At 53.2% G+C, this 15717-nt stretch overlaps 1 protein-coding gene across 2 annotated transcripts in view; it reads right to left on the bottom strand.

Moving 5' to 3' along the window:
* MAD1L1 (mitotic arrest deficient 1 like 1) overlaps positions 1–15717 on the bottom strand; it is a 241682-nt gene that overhangs the window by 191170 nt on the left and 34795 nt on the right. The gene's annotated exons all lie outside the window — the stretch shown is intronic.

Raw genomic sequence — 15717 nt, 5'->3', positions numbered from 1 at the left:
TCGCGCGGGCACTGTGGAGGGCGTGAGCTCGCGCGGGCACTGTGGAGACGGCAGGAGGCTTCTCAAAAGAACTAAAACAGAGCTGCCACGTGATCCTGAAATCCTACTCCTGGATGAGAGAAAACTCTTAATCTGAAAAGTCACACGCACCCCAGTGGGTCACTGCAGCATATTCACGACAGCCAAGAAATGGAGACAGTCTAAATGTCCATCAGCGGACGAACAGATAAAGATGTGGAGCATAAATACACAAAGGAGTATTACTCAGCCATAGACAAGCAGGAAAGGCTTCCCTCGCGGCTCAGAGGTAAAGAATCCACCTGCAATGCAAGGACACAGGTTCGAACCCTGGGTGGGGAAGATTCCCGGGTTGAAATGGCAACCCTCCGCTCCAGTACTCTTGCCTGGAAAATCCCAAGGACGGAGGAACCTGGTGGGCTGCAGTCCATGGGGTCTCCAAGAGTCGGACACAGCTGAGCGACTTCACTTTCACTTTTCACTTTCATGCACTGGAAAAGGAAATGGCAACTCACTCCAGTGTTCTTGCCTGGAGAATCCCAGGGACAGGGGAGCCTGGTGGGCTGCCGTCTAGGGGGTAGCACAGGGTTGGACACGACTGAAGCGTCTTGGCAGCAGCAGCAGCAGCAGCAGAGATTATTACGCTAACTGAAGCAAATCAGACACAGAAAGATGAATACTGTATGATGTCACTATATGTGGAATCTAAAAATAAGGATAGAGGATTCCCTGGTGGTCCAGTGATTTAAGAGTCTGCTTTGAAGTGCACGGGACGCCAGTCTGATCCCAGAGGATCCCACCTGCCACGGAGCAACTGGGTTGGTGTGCCACGACTAAGGAGCCAGCACTCGAAAGCCCGTGAGCTGCAGCGACTGCAGCGACGCAGCTAAGCCTGTGCTTCGCAGCAAGAGAAGCCACATCGGCGAGAAGCCCGCTGCCACGACCAACAGCGGGGAGCTCACTACCACAGCCAGAGAGCACCCCACTCACAGCAACTAGGTAAAGCCTACGCACAGCAACAAAGACCCAGTGCAACCGAAAAATAAAAATAAATAAAATAGACCTTTAAAAAGTTAAATTAAAAAATTATAGAAACGCTCTTATTTACAAGAGAGAAATAGACCTGCAGACAATCAAAAAAACCTATGACGACCAACAGGCGGAGGGGACGTTGCTGTTTCAGGGCTACTGTGAATAAAACCCATCAGCAACAAGGACCTGCTGGACCGCAGAGGCGACTGTACTCGGCACCTTGTAATAACCTATAACGGGAAAGAATCTGGAAAAGGACAGAAGCAGGTAACTGAACCCCTGGGCGGCACCCTGTCAGCACAGCCCTGAAACAGCAACCCTGTAAATTAACTACACATCAGTGTCAGAAAACGTGTGTGTTTTTTAGTGCCTTCAAAAAGGAAGGGAGTCGAGAGACAGAGATGGAACATGAAGTAGAGAGCAAAGACTCCTGACCCCTGCATGGAGCTAACATGGCGTTAAAAAAAGAAAGATGCTCAACATCACTAATTCTTAGAGAAACACAAATCAAAACTGGAGTCAGGCGCCACATGGAGGTGAGCGCAGGCCTGGGGCTCAAGCCCAGGCTCCACAGGGGCGGCCGCTCCATGCGCACAGGCCCCTTCCCAGCCCCCAGAGCCAGCATGGCACCCGCCCGGAAGCACTCTCCAGCCTCCCCACTCCTGCTGAAGTTGCCCCTGCAGTCCCGCCTGCCCGGGGGCCGCTCACAGAAACCTGCTAAGCTGCGCCTCATGTCCAGAGCCCACAAACCCCGAGCCACCAGGCCTGGGGTGCCTCTCCGCCTCCCGCTGGACTTTCCTCTGCTGCCTGGACACGCCAACCCATCCGCTCCCCGAATATCCGTGATGGTTATCCCTGGGCCTGCAGAGCACCCCCCTCAGCCTCCCCAGGCCGCTCTCGTCCTCACAGGAGAGGTCTCAGGACAGCTGTCACTCCCTCCAAGCAGCCCCCAGGCCTCTGCTCACCGCATCACGGGGCTGCTCAGGACCACCTCCCCTGTGGCCAGCCGGGCCTCCTGGGTCTGCTCAGCTCCAGAGGCCTAAGGCCCCTGCGTGCTAGCAGTATGTCCTGAAAGCCCACCGCGGCCCCGGCACGGAGCAGAGCCCACGGCCGCCCCCACATGGGCCTCTGTGCTCAACACCCCCCAGCAGGGAAGGCCAGGCCCTCTCCCTTTCACACCCTCATGCAGACCCTCCCCGGCCGCCAGAAGAAACGCCCTTTCCTGCACATTTTGTGAGGACACGGCCTTGATGCATGAGGAACCAAGAGGCATGATGCCGAGACTGCTACCCTTACTCTGCCCTAAATGCAAGCCAGCTCTGTGGATGAGAAAACACACTGAAAACATGCTCACCAGCAGGAGACCTGTGAAAAGCTGAAATCTAAGAGGGGAGGGCTGAGCCAGCCTTGAATGCCAGATTCCAATTCTTCTCAGAGCTTCCTCACGGCTTCTGACCTTGGGTAGTCAGCAAGGAAGCAAGCAAAACAAGCAAACCCTTTTAAGCCAAGATATTTCTTTTTTACCATTTTAAAGAGGTTTAAGTTGTCTTCTATTTTCCTATGTTAGTCAAAGGAGGATGCAAACTCTCATTAAATCAACGGAAAACATCTTCAACAGCAACAAAACAACTGCACGTGCCTGCCTTTACGAGGCCACCAGGCCCTCTGGGCGCGAGGAGAAGCGTCTGTCAGATGGCCATACACCCTCTGGGGGCCTCATGAGCTGAGCGGGTGGTATTCTCTCAGCGCAGGCAAGCTGTCTGCAATGTCCTCCAGGCAGAAACCTGCCGGGAAGCTGGAGAGCAACCAAACTAGCCCCACAAAGCCAGGAACTAGAGTGACACAGAAAGCTGACTCTCAACCAAGGCTCTCCATTCTCCTTTGAAGTAAAGATACTTTGAAATGTAACCATTTAATAATGAGGGGAAATTGGGAATGGTCAAATGAAGAGGAAGATGAACTCAACGTGCTCTCCTTCAGAAATGCTCTACTCCCGCTGATGGCTCGGGCACCTGCACCTTCCCAGGACACCCGCGGCCTGGGGCCACCCACTCATGGCCACGCCAGCCGGGCAGCTGAGGCCCACACCCTCCAGCTGAGCCTCGTGGCAGCCATCAGACACCAAATTCGCTGGAATATTTGAGCAGCTACTTCAACAAACCATCAAGGGGACTGGCTCCATATCTGGATAAACTAAGCAGGCAGCTGGCTTTCTTCTCCCCCACCCATGCCACTCCTCCCCCTCGACCAGCCACGAAAACAAGAGCACCCCCGCAGCAAGTCCCCAGAGGGGATGCTGCTCATCCGAGCAGGCAGGGCTGCTCCCACTGAGAGCGCGCGACGCGGAGGCTGCGCAGGGGCCCCCCCCCGGCTCTCGCACGGCCCAAGGCCAGGGCAGACTCCGCAGGCAGCCTCTGGCCACGCCCCAGCCCCAGGCGCAGTGCCATCATCCAGAGCCAGGGGCCAGCCCCGTCAGGCGAGCCCGCACATCACTCACAAAGCATCTTCGGGCCGTTCCAAGAGCCCCCGGCCATCACAGCGCCGCACCGCAGGGACATCCCGTGGCGGCATCCTGGGGGGGCCTGGCCCCACTCCTGTTCCCAAGTCAGGCGTCGGGGGCCGAGGAGCTGTATGCCCGCCCCGAGGCCCTGACCCGGGCGGAGGGCAAGCAGACACAGTCAGCGTGTCACGATCGCTAGCGCCTCCCTCCGTGCTGGCTCTCCAAGCTCTGCAGGGCCGAGTGCAGAGCAGAGAGGAGGAAGAACAGCATCCTCTGAGTGGACCACACGGCAGGGGGGGAGGGGGAGGGCAGGAGGGGGCGACGCCGATTTCTGGGCCTCGGGGAGGGGCGTTCGTTTGTTCAGACCCTAGTGAGCACCCAGCCCGCAGGCAGGGCCTCCGCCAGCGCTGCAAGCAGGAGGCATGCCAAGACCCCGCGCTCCCCAAGGGTGCCTGCCCCTCCTCGGGGAGCCCAAGCCAGCAGGCCGCAGGCACGCAGAGAAAGGGCTTGAGGGCAGAGTGTCCACCTCAGACGCATCCAAACCAAGGAAAGGCACCGATGTGCACACGCGTTCACGGAGCACAACCGAGCCAGGCCAGGGCCAAGGGCACCGATGTGCACGCGTGTTCACAGAGCACAACCGAGCCAGGCCAGGGCCAAGGGCACCGATGTGCACGCGTGTTCACAGAGCACAACCGAGCCAGGCCAGGGCCAATGTGCACGCATGTTCACAGAGCACAACTGAGCCAGGCCAGGGCCAAGGGCACCGATGTGCACGTGTGTTCACAGAGCACACCGAGCCAGGCCAGGGCCAAGAGGGGCAGTTGGAATCAAAGGGGGCTTAAACTTCCTGTGCCTTATTTGCATTTCTTTTGATGAGCATTTATATATTAGATGCATAAGTACAAATAAAACTGCAGGAAAAGCCCCACCCTCGCCGCCCATGCGGTAGTGCCACTGGCAACGGCCAGCCGGACAAGCAGAGGCGCTGACGGGAGACGGGGCTCCTCCAGAGAGGCTCGGCACAGCAGAAGCCCGGGCGCCTGGGGACACAGCGGAGGGGCCCACCTGGGGACGCTGCCACCATCTGCCCATCAGGAGCGCCAAGTGCGGCCGGAGGGAGGTTCCTGAAGGGCCATTGAGTCAAGAAGGATTATTAAACCACTGCAGCCTTCACCACACATCAAATCAGAGGCCAGAGGCCAAAGTGCCCCCCACTGGCACGAGGAGTGTTGATTTTCCAGAGCCTCCTAACCTAGAGTATGTGAAGCTGCCCCCCGAGGGTGCCCTGGGGATTGGCTATGTGCCTGTAACCAGCAGGAGTCAGGCCAAGTGCCATCGCAGCCCGGAAGAGCACAGGCATACTCAGCAGGAAGAGCCAGCCACCCCCAAACTCCCGCTTCAAAAGCTGGAAAGTGGAGGCCTTCAGAGGGCCCTGGGATCCGCCGACTCAGAGATGACAGGGGCGCGACAGTCCTAACTGCAGCCCAAGCTGTGGCATCTGCTGGTTAAACTCTGGGTTCAGCTGCAAAGCCTTTTAACTCTAACTGGTGGGCTTTGAAGGGGGAAAGTCTCTGTTCCATCTGCAGCTGAGTTTTGGCTCGAGCTCAGCTGCGAGCAGAACAGGAGCCCAGGGAGTGGGGCTCAGTGGTTCATTCTCGAGGCAGAGGCACTCCAGCTCCAGCAGAGCTATTCTGAGGCTCCTGATAGCAGATGCTAGGACTCTCGCTGAAGCTCACAGTGCTGTTTCAGTGGGTCTGAAAGACACGAGATCCAGAGGACTCCCATTTCTAAAATGAATCAAACAGCAACAACCAGAAAACTAACAAGCAAGAAACCTCAAGCTCTCTTCCAAGGTGTTAACTTTCCAGAAAAGAAGCCCGCAGGACACAGAGCCACAGCGCAGAGAGTGGGTCAGGGGCCCTGTCAGAGAGGGCACGCCCAGGCGGGGTGGACTCCCCCCAGGCGGGCTTCTGCAGGGAAGAGGACACGTCACGGAGAGACGCTTGGTGCGGAAGCCCAAACGGAGCAGAGGCGTCATGGCTGCAAAGCCACAGGACATCCTGGGGAGCCAGGGGGTTTTGATAATCTGACCCAGTCATGTAGGGAGGGAGGAGGCAATGGCAACCTGCTCCAGTATTCTTGCCTGGAGAATCCCGTGGACAGAGGAGCCTGGTGGGCTGCTGCCCATGGGGTCGCACAGAGTCAGACACGACTGAAGCAATTTGGCTGCAGCAGAAGCATGTAGGGAGGCTGGGGAGGATTCACGTCACCAAAGACTGGCAAAGCCTGGCGCACAGCCCGGGACGGGAGAAGCAGCACTCAGCCCTGAGGCCACGCGGGGTGCTGGCTAGTCCAGAGAAGGAAGCCTGTGACCACTGACCATTTTGAGGCCACAGGAACCAACCTTTAGGGGAAGAAGGCCATCGGTCTCTCAGCACCAAGCCCAGGGCCAGTCCACGCCACCCTGGCCACATGGTGGACGGCGGCCATCAGACTGCTTCTCAGGCTGCTGTGTCCCAGACGGACGGAGAGCAAGTCGCTCTTTTCCCGAGAGGTGGCCCAGAACAGATGCGGGCTCAGGCACACACCCAAAGGGCACCCGTCTGAAGGCCCGCGCGGGGCACCCAGCGCAGGGGCCCTCATCAGGCCGCAGCCCACCCCCGCGACCAACGGCGGTCTCCACAGGAGACCAGGCTCTCTGCCCAGCAGCCGCCCTGCCTGCCTGCCGGGACAAGAGGCCCGGGCTGCTCCAGGTCACCGCACATCTACAGGCCTTCCCGACTCCCAAGACCACACTGGTCCTGTCTCCGCAGTCACAGGGAGGCCTGCAAGACCAACCACCGTATTCGGAGCCCCCAAAGCCCCCGTCCCGTGGGCCTTCGTCCTGAGCTACTCTCTCGGCCCCAGGCCTCATCCGAGGATGGCCCTCCCATGCTCCTGCCAACAGCCCTCAACCTCGGACCTTCAACAAATGTGAGCTGAAGGAATGAAAAAGGCAGTATGCCTTTGCAGAACAATAACTATTCAACTAAACTCTACCAGAGTTTGAACTCAGAGCACTGGATCAGTTTAGTGTTACTAGTTAAATAAATTACAGTCCCTCTATAAAGTAGATTAAAAAGGTCTAATATACACCAAGGAAATATAATACCTATTTGGAAAATAACTTTTCTAAAACTTAGCATTACAAACTTATACTTTAGAATCAGATATTACACAAAATTTTTCAAAAGGAAAAATAATTATTTCATGATGAATTAAGGCATTAGAAACTAATTATAACCACTTATAATGAAATAATCATATATCATTTCTAAATGATGTTTAGCTAAGTATAACAATAAGAATAATTTGCATTGTAAGTCTGGCAAAAATATATTAATAAAAAACTTCCCATCCGAAGTAATCAAGCCTGGCCACTGTTCCCAAAAGTTGGCGAAATCAGGTAATCAATATCCGTATCTCAACATTTTAATTTAAAATATTACATGTACAAAATCATTTTCCAAGCTACAAACTTTTCTTCAAACATGGGTCCACTAAGCTGAAGTTTCATGTTATATTTCTGTATAAACCACAAATCATAATTCATGATTTTAGCTATCTTCCTAAATCTTATAGCTTTTCTCCTGGTTTCCTACAGTCAATTCACTTTACTCAACAGCGTCTTTTTAGCAATCTTCCTTTGAGACTTTCCGAAACATTCAACTTTGCTTTCACAAAAACACTGCTCTTCACACATTCTCCACCAGACTCTTACAGTATTTAATTAAACTGTGTGCTTACAATAACGTGGGAAACTGGCAAGAAGCAGGCTCATCTCGGAGAGCCCAGCACCACTCAGGGGCCCGCGGCCCCTGGGCATCCTGCCAGGACGAACACGGGGCTGGCTCCGGAGGTGGGAGAGGGACGGAGTGGTGCTCTTAACCTGAGGGGCGTCCGGAGGAGGCTGCATCCACTCTTTAAAGACATTTCTGTCTGTGGATAGTGCCCTTCAAAACGTCTTTTTTTAAAAAATTAGCCTATGTCCCAAGCATCTGCTGTGCTGCAGAAGTCTATCAGGACGTTTCAGAGAAAGATGAGGGGTGCTGGCCAGTTTCAGGAGAGGCACTTAGGTGCAGCGCCTTTCCAAGAGCTGCTACCCTACTTTCTGAAAGAATCAGACACAGCATAGACGGGAGACCAAATGCAAAACGCAGATTCCACAAACCACTAGAGCACAGAGAGGCCACAGCAAGCAGTTAATATCTCAAATCCCAACTCCATCCACTCCTATTCATGTGACCTCTGACAATCATTCACGTCTCCAAACTTCAGGACCCTCTTCAGGAAAAGTACTGTAATGATCGTATCGACCACGTGCGGCTGCCCTGAGGATACTGCATGTGAAGGCCTTCACGTGGAAGAGCACCGAGCTATCACGAATCACAGGCATACAGAACAGAGGCGAAACGGTATCCGTGTCCATTCAGAAAGCAAAGTGGCAGTTACCGGTTACCAGTGTGAACCCACCGAGAGGAAGACTCACACGAATTACACTTCCACCTCTGCTTTGCTCATTGGAGCGCAGACCAATGCAGAAACACGTGCCATGTCGCGAGAACATCTATCCACTCCCGGCCTCACTCCAGAGCAGACATGAGAGGCTCTGAACATCTCCGGGCACAGCTCCAAAAGTGCCGACTAACAAGCAGAGACCAGAGAGCAGAGGGCAGGCGCCCTGCTCTAGGGTCACCACGTCCTGTCCACGTCACTTCTGCTCCTCCCTGGACACAAAGCAGCGACGACCTACGGGCCCCGCAGGGGCCTCAGCTGGCACCTGGGAAGCCGTCTGGACCCCTTCGGGGCTCCCGTCTCTGCTGGTGGTGAAGCCCTCCAGGACAAGGTCCAACCCCCGACCCCCCCCCAAAACTTCACCAACCGTCTGGAACAGACAATACCCACCAATCTCCAGGTAATACAAAATGAAGCCAGCACTGGCTCAATGACCATCAGAGTCCATAAAACCGCTCGGGGGTGGGCGAGGAGGGGCGGGAGAAGGGGGGGCACTGAGAGCCTAGCTGTGCGCCCCACCCCGAGGAGGGAGAGGACAGGGGCCCCTGCAGCCAGCCGGGACCCGCAGACACAGGGCTATGGCTCGTGCGGCTGGCACGCGTGGCGAAGGCGAGCCCGTGGCCAGCTCGGGGTCTGTCAGCGGCTGGCTTCTCTGTGGCCAGGAAGGTCCTGGAGCTGGCCCCCCGCGGCAGCACACGCAGCTCCGGTTTCACCCGGCCGTCCACTAGCAGCAACTCGGCCGAACTGCTTCAGGGAAGTGAATTACATGGCTCCCCAGACACATGTAAATAAAATGAAGAAATTTCAACTTTACAGTTGCTGCCTTCGAATTCTTCCTCCCAGCTCAGGCAGGATTAAAAGGACTTCAAAGCAGCCTGGGTTCCAATTAAGCCAGTGTGACCAGCCCAGGGACGCTGGAATATTCCTCTGATTAACAAGAGGCGCTCTTTGAACTGTTTGAGCTAAAAAAAGAGCTCAGAACCTTTCAAACAAATGCCATAATTTTCTCTCCCTGTTCCCTCAACTCTCTGGAATAGTTGATCTTTTGAATGCTTTAAACATTGAAAAAGAAAGCTGGATAATAGACCCAAACACAACTTCAGCCATGAGCTCAGAACAGGGCCGCAGGCAGCAAGCTCAGGGTGCCGTGGCAGGCCAGCCTGAGTCAGCACAGGCACGTCCACACCCGGCTGGGGGAGAGGTCAGCAGGACCAGCCAGTGGGGGCCAAGCCAGGGGCCTTCCAGCAGAGCCACAGGTCCCCCATCGTGGCCCATGACGAGGGTGCCGACAGAAAGGGGACCCCGCAGAGCCCCTGGGTGCAGGGCAGAGCTGCTGCCAGTGAGGACCACAAGCACACTCAGCGGGGGACACGCTGGAGCCTGCCAAAGAGGGGGATGCATAGGCGCGTGGCTGGAGTGACACAGGACAGAGCCACGTGAGCCCAGAGTGTGAGGCAGCCTCTCAGGGGAGGGGGCGCCCGAGGACTCGAGGCGGAAGGCGCACAAGGAGGCGTGCATCCCCCCGGCCCCGGCGCCAGACCGCCTGTGGGCACACGGGGCCGCGGGAAACCATGTCCGGCCCCCAGGCCACACCAGGGCTCCAGAGATGTGCAGCCCCCGATACTAATACACCTACTGCACACACGTCAATAGTTGGGTCAAACCTATCGGGACCATCCATGTTTTACGATCAAGAATAAGCTTTGAGATTGTTATAATCAAGAAGAGGGCAAGGGAAAACCTTGAATGGGCAGAAAAAGACAATTTGGTGCCCTATCTAGCTGCCTGTGAAGTACATCTGTCTCCTACCTTTGAGCTATTTTACAAGTTAGTGAGCAGAAAAAAGGGGCTTCCAGGTGGCTCAGTGGTAGAGAATCCACCTGCCAAAGAAGGAGATGTGGGTTCAATCTCTGGGTCGGGAAGAACCTCTGAAAGAGAAAATGGCACCCTACCCCAGTCTTCTTGCCTGGAGAATCCCATGGACAGAGGCGCCTGGCGGGATACAGCCCACGGGATCACACAGAGTCGGACACAACTGAACGCACAAGCACGAGGAGAAGAAAGCTAACAGACGCGAATGACCCACGTTCACGGAAACGCCAGCTCCAGCCTGGGGAACACCGAGGCTTACTGCCCGGTGGGAGCCGACAGCTCCCCCACGCTGGCATCTGAAGTCGATCCCAGCGGTCCCTCTTTGATGACAAATACGTGGTACTTTGCAATCTCCTTTGGACCAGCTTACTAGCCCTTCACTAATTCCTGAGTTAAATAAAATACATAACACCTCTAGATGGCTAGATAAGTATAACCAACAAGACTACTACTTTTAAAACTACAAACTATTACTGTGAGGATGAAAGGGGCATAGACACCATGAAGTAAGAAGCCCTTAAGACGCCAATCCCTCCGAACTGACCTATAAACTCAATGCAAAAATCAACACACATCACAACAGGGCTTTCTGGCAGATATTGATGACGTATTTATAAAACATATACAGAAAAGCAAAAGAACCTTTACAAGCTTAATGTTAACAAAGGAAAAATTTAGACTTGCAGTACCTTACTTAAGACTTACTATAAACACACAGCAATCGAGAAAACATAGTACTGGCATGAAGACAGTCATGTATCAACATAAGAAAACAGAATCCAGAAACAGAAGGCCACATATACACCAAATTTACCTGAGAAAAACAAAGCAGTTCCAAGGGAGAGGAGCAACTTAACCAAATAAGCCACTGACGCTGGACAAAAGCAGGGGAAGGGGACCCTTGACTCAGCCTCAGGCGTCACATGACGGGAACCACACGCCAGTACATAAAGAATTCAAACAGAAAGATTCTAGAAGAAAACATAACAAAGTTCATTTCCAACCATGAAATGTGAGAAGACTCCTTAAAGCACAGAAACCACTACCCATAAAAGACAAAGACTGATAAATGGATTTCATCAAAGTTGAGCAGCACCGTTGAGACTTAACGGCTACGGTTAACTTATTACTGATAATTTCCTACCGTGAAAGGTCTGGTGAGTTTGTAATAAGAGTAACGGGACTGAGGAGGAGGCTGTGTTGTTTCTGTGGCGCCAAAAACAAAGACACAGAGGCGGCTGAAACCCTGAACAACAGCCTCCCTGCACTCACCACGGTCGTTAGACTGCTCGCAGCCAGGGCGGAGGCTCCCCACCCTGATCCCGGCTCCACAGCTCTGCCGACATCTCCAGTAACCGTGTCCCCCAGCCCCCCGGACGTGAAGCCACGCCACCTGCACACAGGTCCTTCTTCCTCCCCAGTCCGGAGGTCTGGGGGAGAGACCACATCACACCCACTGGAATAACCACAATTTCTTTTTAAACAGCTCAAATTTGGTAAAGTTATGATGCAACAGGAACTTCCATATGATATGGACAGGCAAGTAAACTCATACAGCCATGCTGGAAGACACCTGGTGTACTCGTGTGCTCTCGGGAACTGACCCAAGAGAAGTAACAGCACAGGTGTGCACGGATCTGGCCGTGAGTGTGCACAGCAGCTTCACGCACACCAGCCAGCAGCTGCAGACAATCTGGACGTCCACAGAGGGGCAGGTCACACAGTCTCCACTTCCAGCACTGAAACGGAAGGGCCAAGGCTGGGTCTCAGACGTCAGAGTCAGGCGGGGGACGGGGTGAAGGAGAGGGGTGCCGGAGGGGCTTGCTCTGAGCCTCCTCGAGGGACCAGGCAGCCCCCAGCCTCTGCTGCCTCAGCCTCATCTCAGCCCCAGGCAGAACCAGACAGCAATTAAGCAATACACACACTTGCTGTTGCACTTGTTTACAACTGAAGAACGGACAAAACCAGTCTACAGTCACGGAACCGAGAGCAGTGGTTGTCCCTGGGGTAGGAGTCAACGGGCAGAGACGGAGGAAAATCTCTGAGCCACAGAAACTCCGTGAACTTCACTGAGGGGCTGGCTGACAGGCGACACAATTTCAAAACTTAAGGCCAATCCTTTCACTGTATCATTACCCTCAATTAAACATTTTTAAAGGAACTGAAATAAATTTTCCTTGTTTCAAGGCCACACGGAATGCCACTGTCAGAGGAGGTGAGCGAGATGTGGCGACACGCGGGTATTCTCGGAAACCATCTTAGATTTCCGGGAAGCAGAGCCCACCTTTAACCCCAGGAAGCTGGTGGGGCTGGAGGACTCCTGTCCTAATCTGGATAAAGGCAAGAGCGTGTCCTCCCACCACTGGCAGGGATCTCCGCTACCACGAGGCCGCCACTCTCTCTCAGCGAGCCCACGGCCGGGGGCAGCACTTGGGAGACCCAGGTCCCAGGTGGGCAGAGCGGCCGAGAGCCTGGAAGACTAGGGCAGCAAGGCAGACTCGGAGGAGGCGGCCCTGTCGTCTAAAACAGTCTATCCTGGGCTTCCCTCGTAGCTCAGTGGTGGAGAGTCCCACCAGCCAACGCAGGAAACGTGGGTTCGATTTCTGATCTAGGAAGATCCCACACACCACGGAGCCACCGGGTCTGGGTGGCACGACTGCTGAGCCTGTGCTCTGGAGCCCGTGAGCAGCGCCTTCTGAGCCCACGAGCTCCAACTACCGAAGTCCAAGAGCCCTACAGCCCAGGCTCCAAGGCAGGAGAAGCCCCCCAGTGAGAGCCCGGGCTCCACGGCAGGAGAAGCCCCCCAGTGAGAGCCTGGGCTCCGAACCCGGAGGCTAGGCCCCACTCGCCACAGCTGGGGACAAGCCCATGCAGCAACAGACACCCAGCACAGACAAGAACAAACGCTAGTTTTCTGATAATTTCTTTAAAAGTAAATAAAATAGTCTATACTGAATAGCACCATGATTTAAGATCCACTTTTTATGGGGGAAAAAATATTTTACATGAAAAAAATGAACGGCAAACAACAATTACTCAATTTCAAGTATTTGGTAGCCATCTTCTCAAAAATGAGTTGAATTAAGTTTCTCACTTCAAAGAAAACAACTAGAGTCCATGCAATCCCTTTCAAACCCCAATCACACTTTTCCAGAAAAAGAAAAATCCACCCTAAAATTCATATAAAATCTCAAGGGATCCAGAATAGCCAAAACAATCTTGAAAAAAAAAAAAAAAGGTCAAGTTTGAGACTCATATTTGCTGATTTCAAAACTTATTACAAAGCCACAGTAATCAAAACAGAGTGGTCCTGGCATAAAGACAGAACGTAAATCAGTGGAACAGAACAGAAAGCCCAGAAATAAACCCTAGCACACGTGGTCAAATGATTTCTGACAAGAGAGCCAAAACTACTAAATGAGGGAAAGGACAGTTTTCAACAAATGCGAGGAAACCTGAGATGAAATCTGGACCCTTACCTAAGACCACATACAAAAATAAACTCAAAACAGACCAAGGAGCTAAAACCATAAAGCTTGTAGACGACAGCACAGGGGGAACCTTTCCTGACACTCGATTAGGCGACGATTTCTCGGCTGTGACACCAAGAACACAGACAGCAAATGAAAAAACGGATGAGCTGGGCTTCAACCAAAAACCTTCTGTACAAAGAACACTGTCGAGGGAGAGAGACGGCAACCCACAGACCGGCGAGAGCATACACATCTGGTAAGGGCCGAGTTAATACCCAGAATACATCAAGAATCCTCACAAACCAACATCAAGAAAACAACGCGATTTAAAAAGTGGCTTAGGACGTGAACAGACATTTCTCCAAAGACAGACACACGGCCGAGAAGCCCCTGAAACGGTGCTCAACGCTGACTATCGTTAGGGACATGGAGACCAGAACCACAGTGGGGACAGCTGCACGTCCACAGAAACGTCTATGAGCAATACGTAACAACAGAGAGGAAACTGCTGGCAAGAAACTGGCGCCCCTGTGTGCTGCTGGAGAGTGTGACACGGTTCAGGAAGAGAGGCGGGGAAGGAGGGAGCTCACCCTGGAAACGGCAGTTAACGGGACAGTCCACCCACTAAAGGAACTAAGTTTCAGTAAAAACCTTGCTACAAAGAGAAGTACAGGCCCAGAGATGGCTTCACTGGTAAATCCCATCAAACATTTAATTAAGAAAGAATGCCTATTATATATAAACTCTTCTAAGAAAAGAGGAAATCCTTACCAACTCATTTCATGAAGCCAAAATTACCCTGATGCCAAAATCAGATAAAGATATTACAAGAAAACTATAAAGCAATACTCCTCAAGAACAGAGAAGCAAAGAAACTTAATGAAATACTAGCATATCAAAAGAATAATATACCACTGTCAAGGAGGGAGGGTTTTATCCCTGGAATGCAAGGTTGGTTAAGCACTGGAAAAATGTCAACTGATATACTAACTACATTACAGAACGCTGAATAAAAACCTCCACATCATCCCAAAAGAGGCATAAAAAGCATCTGATCATATTTAAAACTCAGTCATAATTTTAAAGCAAAAACTTTCAGCAAAGAATAAAATAAACATCCTTGCCCTGAGAAGCAGCATCCCAAGAACCTAAAACCAATATCACACGTGATGACCAGAACCGAAGGCTTCCCCTCGAGGACCGGCCACCAGGCGCGGCTCCAGCCTCGTCACCTCTATCTGAGACTGCACTGGAGGGGTCGAGCCAGCGCATGCGGCGGGGCCGGAAAGCAGGCACGCAGGACGACTGATAAGGGAGCGCGTGCGATGGAGCAGATGGAAAGGCAAGGCCTGAGCCGCCAGCCGTCCCTCCCGAGGCGGAGCGCGGGGGTCCAGGCCTTGGCCGAGGCCTCTGCAGCGGCGGTCACGGCTCGATAACCCTCCCTGGGGAAACAGCCCAGAGACTGACAGGGGCCACAGGAAGGCTCTCCCAAGCTTCAGAGTGCACACATGAAACACTTTCATTCAGAATTTTAGGTTAAAACATTTGTAAAATTGCTTTCTATAAACACACGAACTTTTCTGTGCCATCACAACTAAAATCGTTCTTTTTAACGGTTAGTATAATCTCTAACTCGGTCCTCCAAATAAACACGCGTTGGAAGGCAGCTTCTGAGATGGCTCCCCAGGTCCCCACCTCCTGGAATTCACCCTCTGCAGCCCTCGCCCCGAGCGTGGACTGGACTAACGGACTTGCTTCTGGGGGTGTGAGCGTGGCTGAAGCGGGGCAGCTCCTCTGCGGGAGCCAGCAAGAGGAGTCCCACCCGTGGCAAAGGTCATGAGGTTAAGGGGCCCAAAAGGCAAAGGCGAGTCGGGCCTTACGGGAGCCTCGCTGGATCTGCTCGAGCATCTGCCCCCAAACCAGAGTCTGCCTGCTCTACCGTGTTACGCTTTCCACCTGCTCTTCTGACATTAACAGGGGGCTGTCCCCCCCCACCTTTTTCTGGAACAAGTTAATTTAGAGCTTTTAGATAATAAGTCTCCTGGGCATAATAAGAGTGTTTCCATCCAAAAACCCCTCTGATGGCTTTCTAGCCTGCCTGCCGGACTCTTACAGCTGCACATGTGATTGTTTGCGGCCTCTTGACTGTGAGAGGCACAGGAAGCTTAAAACATCCTAGGAATGTAGGGGCTTCCGAGGAGTCAAAGTCATTAGAATAGGACTGATTAAGGGTTTCATTTGCTGAGCCAACACTTGCTGCCAAGT

This window comes from Oryx dammah, unplaced genomic scaffold (assembly GCF_014754425.2).
Source record: "Oryx dammah isolate SB20612 unplaced genomic scaffold, SCBI_Odam_1.1 HiC_scaffold_2, whole genome shotgun sequence".
In the NCBI taxonomy this organism is placed as follows: Eukaryota; Metazoa; Chordata; class Mammalia; order Artiodactyla; family Bovidae; genus Oryx; species Oryx dammah.
Note: the sequence above shows the minus strand (reverse complement) of the source record. Positions and strands in the feature narration are given on the sequence as shown.